The sequence below is a fragment of the Mastomys coucha genome, unplaced genomic scaffold, assembly GCF_008632895.1.
Source record: "Mastomys coucha isolate ucsf_1 unplaced genomic scaffold, UCSF_Mcou_1 pScaffold8, whole genome shotgun sequence".
NCBI lineage: Eukaryota > Metazoa > Chordata > Mammalia > Rodentia > Muridae > Mastomys > Mastomys coucha.
In genome coordinates, this window is record NW_022196914.1 from 60,326,420 (window position 1) to 60,334,028 (window position 7,609).

A 7,609-nucleotide genomic window follows, 5' to 3' on the forward strand; every position below is an offset into this window, starting at 1 on the left:
CAAAAAGCTTTGGTTGACAATCTTTTTGCTTAGAAGTTCTGGTGGCTTGGGCTGAGGCTTTTAATTGGTAAAGTGTTTGTCTAACATGCATGGAGCCCCAAGCTAAATCCAAAACACCCAATAAAAGTGAGTATGGCCAGGCAGTGGTGGCGCACACCTTTAAACCTGGCGCTTGGGAGGCAGAGGCAGGCGGATTTCTGAGTTCGAGGCAAGCCTGGTCTACAGAGGGAGTGCCAAGACAGCCAAGGCTAAACAGAGAAACCCTGTCTCAATAAATAAATAAATAAATAAATAAATAAATAAATAAATAAGCAAACAAATAACTGAGTGTGGTGGGGAAGGTCTGCAGTTCTAGCACTCTGGTAAGTAGAGGCAGAAGGTCAATCCTCAGCCACATAGTGGGGTCAACCTGATCTAGAAGACAAAACAAAGCATCTCATCCAGCAGGCTGCTTCCTCCAATCCCCCAGCTCCTGGGCAAGGAGAAATTAGATTGTCTGATGAGATCTGTTCTGTCAGAAGGCAAGCTTTATTTTTACCCTTGAGCCTGTGATCTTCTAGGTGTCTGTAAAATTGGAGAATTATTTTTACCAAAAGGTAGAAATAAAATCATTTCTCTGGCTCCCTGCCTGAACATCCTGCATGGTGTGTGCTCTGGGGGTGGGAGTTGGCTGACTTTTGCAGAGGCAAAACTGGCCTGCAATCTTTCCTGGGCCACTCTCCACCTAGGTTAATCTACTGAGGTTTTGTTTGTTTATTTATTTTGTTTTGTTGTATTTCTCTCTCTGAATGTCAGTCTTCTTATCAATAAAATGCACAGGGATGGCCCAATGGTATAAATTAAAAAGAAAAGACTGGTAAAAATGTTTATTTTATGTTTTGCATTTTTGTTTTTAAGGTAAATTTTAATGTAACCTGTGTTAGCTTTTTCCTCCCTATTTACAGAAAGAGCATCATGCCATTTCTGCTGATCCGGAACCACTCACCACATTTTGTGGTTTTGTTATCTGTACAGGACCATTAAGTAATGGCTGAAATAGTGAACAAACAGAAGAATAAGCAGGGAACATCTATGTCTGGTAGCAGAGCCTGGGGATGTGAGGGGCTGGCACCAAAGACCCACTGGGCAAACACCTGGCTCTGCTTTCTCACTTGCATCTGCCACTGGGCCCTCTGGCCCCTTTAGTCTCTGTTGGAAGCACCCCTGAAGCCTCCTCTCTGGGGGTCTGCTTCCCAGCAACTTGACACCTTGAGAGTGAGGAGCAAAAGATGCCTCGATGGGCCTCTGAGGACACAGGGTTACAGGACAAGATGCATGTCCCCATGAAGCCTGTAGGTGACAAGAGCTCAACAGAGGGGCCACATCTGTGTCAACTGTGTGGAACAATGGTCAGAGCTGCAGGAGACCTATGAAGGTGGCCAGGGGGACTGACTTAGAAATGTGGCAAGAAGAGCTGATGCTGTGACAGATTTCCCCAGTGCCCCAGGAGCAGGAAAGGCAGAGCAGGAGGCAGGTGGATACCACGCAAGGCTCCTTCAAGGCTTTGTCCTCTTAGGACTCACTGACAAGGTTCTGCTTCAGGAGGAGGATAAGGTGTTGTATAAAATGGACCCTGCCTCCCAGACACCCCTTTCTGTACAAACTCAAAACCCAAACCAACCAATAAGAAACCCTTTACAACGTAACATACAAATACTCTGCTTGAGGCGCTGTGCCTGGTACCTCACTTAGCACATAAGTGTGTTTTCTTTTACTTTATCCTGGACACTTTTTACATATTATAAAAATAATCTTATGTTATAATCCAACCATTTCTAGGTAATTTATCACGATGAATACAGCCATCGCCAGAATCCAGTTTGGAGATATTTTTATCATCCCCAAGGAACCCTTCAGGTCCATATATAGTCATCCGTCTCTCTACCCAACAGATTCTCTACTTGCTATCTCCATATTTGATTTTCTGAGTATTTCTATGGGTGGAATCACATAGTATATCTTCTTTTATGTGTGGGTTCTGTCACACATTGTGAGAATCCCTGGGCTCCTCCGCTGTAGCTTTAGTTATCATGTCATTGTTACAATATTCAGTTACAGTGACATTCCACAGGGATCTGTCCACGGGCCAGCTGATAGATGTTTGGGTTCTTTCTGCTTTCCACTCTTCTGAATAATGCTGCTATGAATATTTATGTGGATATACCTTTTCATTTCTTGTATGTAGATACATAGAAGTGCTTGGGCATGTGTTAAACGTTTGCTTAACTTTCTATTGACAGGCAGGAGTCTCTTCTTCTCTGCTGCCTTGTGGGTCCCAGGAAGCAAACTCAGGTACTGAAGCGGTGCACCAAGTGCCTTTAGCAGATGAGCCTCTTCCCGAGCTCTAAAAGCAACAACATTTTAGATTCTGTGACTCGCTGAAATTATTAATTCTAATAGTCATACGTTTCTTGGATGTTTATCTAATCATTCTTACATTGAACACATTAGACCGAGCCCGTCGATCCACAATAGACAGGGAACTACAAACTATAAAAGTGAGAATACCTCAAAGCAGGTATTGGAGTACCCCCAAGAACAGGCATAAATTTAATAATATAAAACAAGGGGAAAAGATAGTTCCAGAGGCTTGGCATTCTGGGAACAACTGGGGGAGAGGTGAGCGGCACCAAAGCCGTCAAAGCCACCTCAGTGTTGGTAGCAAAGTGCAATAACCCGCCTGCAAAGATTTACATTTGAGGGTCAGTAGCAGATATCTAAGAAAAATAAATATTTGTACCTGTCAGCCCATCGAAAATAGTAATGTTTCAAAGGCTGAATACATCCTTCTCTTCTAGAAATTTCACCCAGAGAAATGCTTCCTGAAGCCTGACTGTTTCTCTTCTCCCCGAATCTGTGGTCACCCTGGTTATCACCAAGGCAACCAGGCATTTCTCTTTAGTTCTTAAGGGTACCCTGTTTCTTAGAATCTTGTCAGATTCATTTGCTTTAAAAATAGAACTACCAATCTGCTAGCCTTGAGGAGTTTGCTAATTCTGGGTAGAGGTTTGAGGCTACATGTATGTATTCTTAGGAAACTAGCCTGGGAACCAGACCCACAGAGAACACTGGGCAGTGGAAATAAACATTGGGGTGTTCTCTGTGGTCACAGGAGTGGAGATCCAAGTGAGAGAGGAGTCAAGTGAGTTAAACACCCAAATCCAAACATTACTGCCTGCCCCAAAGTCTCTCCCACTCCTTCCAGCTTCGTGGAACAATTAGAAAGGGTGTGGGGACTGAGGAGGCCCACTAGCTCACGAAGCACATCAATGGCCTTGCACTGTTTCTCGGGGTGCTCTGATGGTGTCCCAGGTGAGGAAGGCTGGGAGAGCCAACTGCTCCACAGGCTCCCAGGTACCAACTGCCATTGTGTGTGTTTCAGCAGATGCTTTCCTGTTTCCACTGGTGACACGCAGAGTGGATGCTGCTCTGTCACTCTGTTGTATAGTCCTTTGTGGGTGGACACGTGAGCAGAAGAATCTGAACATGAGTAACACATAGATCAGGCATCAGCAATTCTTTGGATGCGACTGATGTTCAGGTTCCATTGATCTGAGTGTCCTGGGAAAATGTTTGCCTTTCTTCCTCTTTCGATGACTGACTCTTACCTTGTCCAGGTCCATCCTCCTCTGAATCCCCAGTTCATCTTAGAAAACAAACAAACCAACAAACAAAACCAAAAGACCAAGCCAAACCAACAACAACCCCCCTCTCTCTAGACACATTCCAACCTGGAGACCCTTGTCATAAGTGGACGTTTTGGAGGCTGCTTTGGCTCTCACAGACATCCCAGTAGCAAACAGCAGAGCTAGTACCAGAGTGTGGCCATACACATAAGGAGCCACTCTGCTGGCCTGGTTCCCCGTTGGCTGCTGAGCCAAGTTCAAGAACACCTAACAATAGCTGACTCTGCATATGGCGCCTCTGAAGCCACTGCAGGGGCTTAGGTCTTACATGCTGGCCTTGTCTCTTTACAGGTAGAATCTAAGTCCAGCAGGAGCAATCGCTGGGAACTTCTGGAAGCTTGCAGCTAGGGCTCTAGGAGTCCTAGCCACACATCTCAAGCAAGCTGAGCCCCACACTCACACTTTGCCCAGAGAACCGAGAGTTTGCTCATCAATGCTGTCTATACAAATCTGGGTGAGGAGAGGGCTGGGAGGGTGAAAGACCAAAAGAGTTTATGTGTGAGAGTGGCTGGTTCATCAGGACCTGAGGTGAGGGAGGGGGGATGGTAGGTAAAGCTCCAGCCTCCCCTGGCATCTGTGAGAGAGCTAAATATGGGAAGATCAAACAAAAGCACAGCTTGTCCCCTGTCAAGCAGCCAATCAGAGTTCTCCAAACAGCAGCTGTTCCTCTGACAATAAGCAAAGGCTTCATGCTCCCAGCATTGTCAGGGCTAAGCTCTTCTTCAGGAGTGGGATCACCCTTCAAATGGCTCAACTTGTTTGACTTTTTAACACATTCTAACACAGCATTTAAAACTTTAAATGTTACTCTGCAAGCCAATACCTGAAATGCTTGCTGTTTAGAGAAATAGGTGGGGGCAGTGGGAACACAAAAACATTGGGAGCATGTCTTAAGGATTCAAGCGCCAGCCTGGAAAGCTCTCAACAGTCAAAGCCAGAATTTGGACCACAGAATAAATCATGTTAATATTGAGTTATTTGCTAAAGGGTAAGTATCCATTATCCTTGAGCTTATTCTCATACAAATGATTGAATAAATATACTTACTGGAGGGGTAAGGATACTTTGAAATAGAATTCTGAGGAATAAGTGTAAGAGTGAAACTTTTGAAATTACATTTATTCAGTGTGTGTGTGTGTGTGTGTGTGTGCGCGCGCGCGTGCAGTTTAGCACACACTAAACTACAGTGGACCTGTGAATGTTGAGAACAACTTGTGGGAATGGGTTCTCTTCTTCCACTGTATGAATTCTTAGCTTGGCAGCAGGTGCCTTCTCCCACTGAGCCATCTTCCTAGCCTATCTTTTTCTGGCTTCACATGTAAATAGATATTATATATCTATTAATGTGATATAACTAGAAGGAAAAATTCCTCCTGGAGTTCTTCCCCCAAATCCATAACCTTGGTCTATGAATAAGAACACATTAGATAAACCCAAATTAAGGAATATTCTAGAAAATGCTCAGCTTCTCCTTAAAGTATCAAGTTTGTAAAAGTCGAAGACAAATGAGCTAGTCTAGTTTGAAGGAGGTAGAGAGGGCCCTGGGACCAGATGTGATGTGGAATCCTGAAACAGATAAAAGCGAATCATTGGGAAAGTTGGGAAAATACAAATTAAGTCTGGACTTCAGGTATTGTAGTTAACCTTGTGTTAACATCTTAATTTTTATTAATATGCCATGATTATATATATATTGCGACAAATGGGAACTCAGTTGGGTTACACAAGAACACTTTACTCCATGTAACATGTTTGCAAGCCAAAATTAACTTACAACCTCATGCTTTAGATGCCCTGAGCATGGCTCTCTAGCTCTAGGCAAAAGGGAATGAGCCACAGATCATTTTTCCTACTGAGTATAACTAAAAACCCTGAGCAAACCTCTAAAGTGACTCCCCAAGGACTCTAGACATGAGAGTAAACTACATCACCTTGGTGAGGAGGGAGGTCAGCCGTTGAAGAACCACAAATACAGTCCTGGTGAAGAGTCCTGGTTTTCGTGCCTTTCATTTATCTGCTGAGTTTGAACTCAAAACAAGCTACGTCAAGAAAATATGCCCTGCATGTGAAGAGTAAAATTTCTTGAGAAGCATGTCTTTCTGGCCAGAGCATTAGGAGAGGGAACAATCAATTGAGGAAAGGCTGGAGAGTATTGCTTAAACCCAAGGGGTATTTTCTTTTCTCATTTTTCTTTCATGCTTGGACACCATCTTGGCCCATGCTCACACCGGAACCAAATGTGACACTTAGGCAGCTGGGACTGACAAGAGATTTATCTCTTTAAACCAGGAGTAGTGGAATGTGCCTAGAGTCCTAGTGCTTGAGAAGCTAGTGGCAGGAGAATTTTAAGTGGATCTCTCTCTTCAGGTACGGAGATGGAAGACAAGTGCCCTACTCTGCCAAGTTCAGGGCATCTTGTCTCACTTCTTTTCCTGTCTCGGAGGACACAGTTTAGATCAGTTGTTCTCAACCTGTGGGCTGTGACTCCTTTGGGGTTTTGAATGACCCTTTCACAGAGGTCCTGTATCAGATATTCTGCATGTCAGGTACTTATACTAACATTTATAATTGTAACAAAATTATAGTTATGAAGTAGCAATGAAAATAATTTTATGGTTGGGGGTCATCACAACATGAGGAGATGTATTAAAGGGTCACAGCATTAGAAGGGTAGAGAACCACCGGTTTAGAGAGAAATCCTATCTTTCTAGGTGAAGGATGGTTCCCAGGAGCTTGAGTGGCATTTGTAGTATGGTACCAGGAGCACTGCTGCTAGGCAACCTGGAAGCCTCCTGCTCTCGCAGGACTGACAGCCTTCCTCCTCTGCTGCAAGGCTTTCTCAGCAATGGTTGACAGCACCAATACCTTTTTCCTGCTGGGTCTGCTGCTCTCCTACATCACGACCACCATTTTGCACCAAGAATGTTTGCACCATTATTTACATGGTGTCAACAGCTTGGCTTTGCCCCAAGACACTGGTGAGAGCCAGATAAGAAGCCTCCAGTCATGCTCGAGTCTAATCTCAGTCCCTGGGAAAGTCTGGCTCCTGTGGCAGCCAGCCATCGTTGTCTCTGGCCAAGAAGGCGGCTTAGCCAAGTACCGCAAGCCACTTCCCAGCTCATGTGCAGTGTGACCTAGTGCAGAGGAACACCTCTCTGGTGGGGAAATGGTTCGCCATCTTTCATCTTGCACAGAGGTGTTGTCTTGACGACCAGCTCTACCTGGGGATCCCCAGATTGCTACTGCTGGTGAAATGTCACAAAGTGACCCATAGGCTACTGGAAAGTCCAAGGGTGGCACATTGATCACATCATTCTCTATACTCTGCATCTGGTTTAGCTGTGATTCATTGAGGGTAAAAGGCCATTTTCACAGCCAACTATAAAAAGCTCCCTCCCCCCCAAAATGAGATCACTGTGACCTAGCAAAGAGGGTCAGACACTTCCCCTTACTCCAGAAAAGCCATCAAATCCTCAGAGTGCAGGGACATGTGACTTCTTCATAACAGGCCCACTCCTACTGACATGATTCATGGTCCAGTTCTCTCCACAGTAGCTTCCCTCATTGGCTCCAACTTTCCTTTCCCGGTGACATAATAGGTTTCTTCCTCTGGCCATGTTGCCCTACTCAGTTAACAAACCGTTTAGCCATCTTTGGAAACATTGAATTGCCTTGCTTGTAGTAAACAGTCTTCTGGATTCTGTTTAGATTCCTGGCTTTTATAACTTCTGCATGTGACAGCCAGCATAGTGAGAGATTATCCCCTAATGACGTAACATCATTAGGAAATATGCCATTTGGTTTTTGTTTGTTTGTTATGCTTGTGATTGTTTATTGTTTTGTTTTGAAGGTCATGGGGTAGACAAGAAACAGCTCCCACCTTG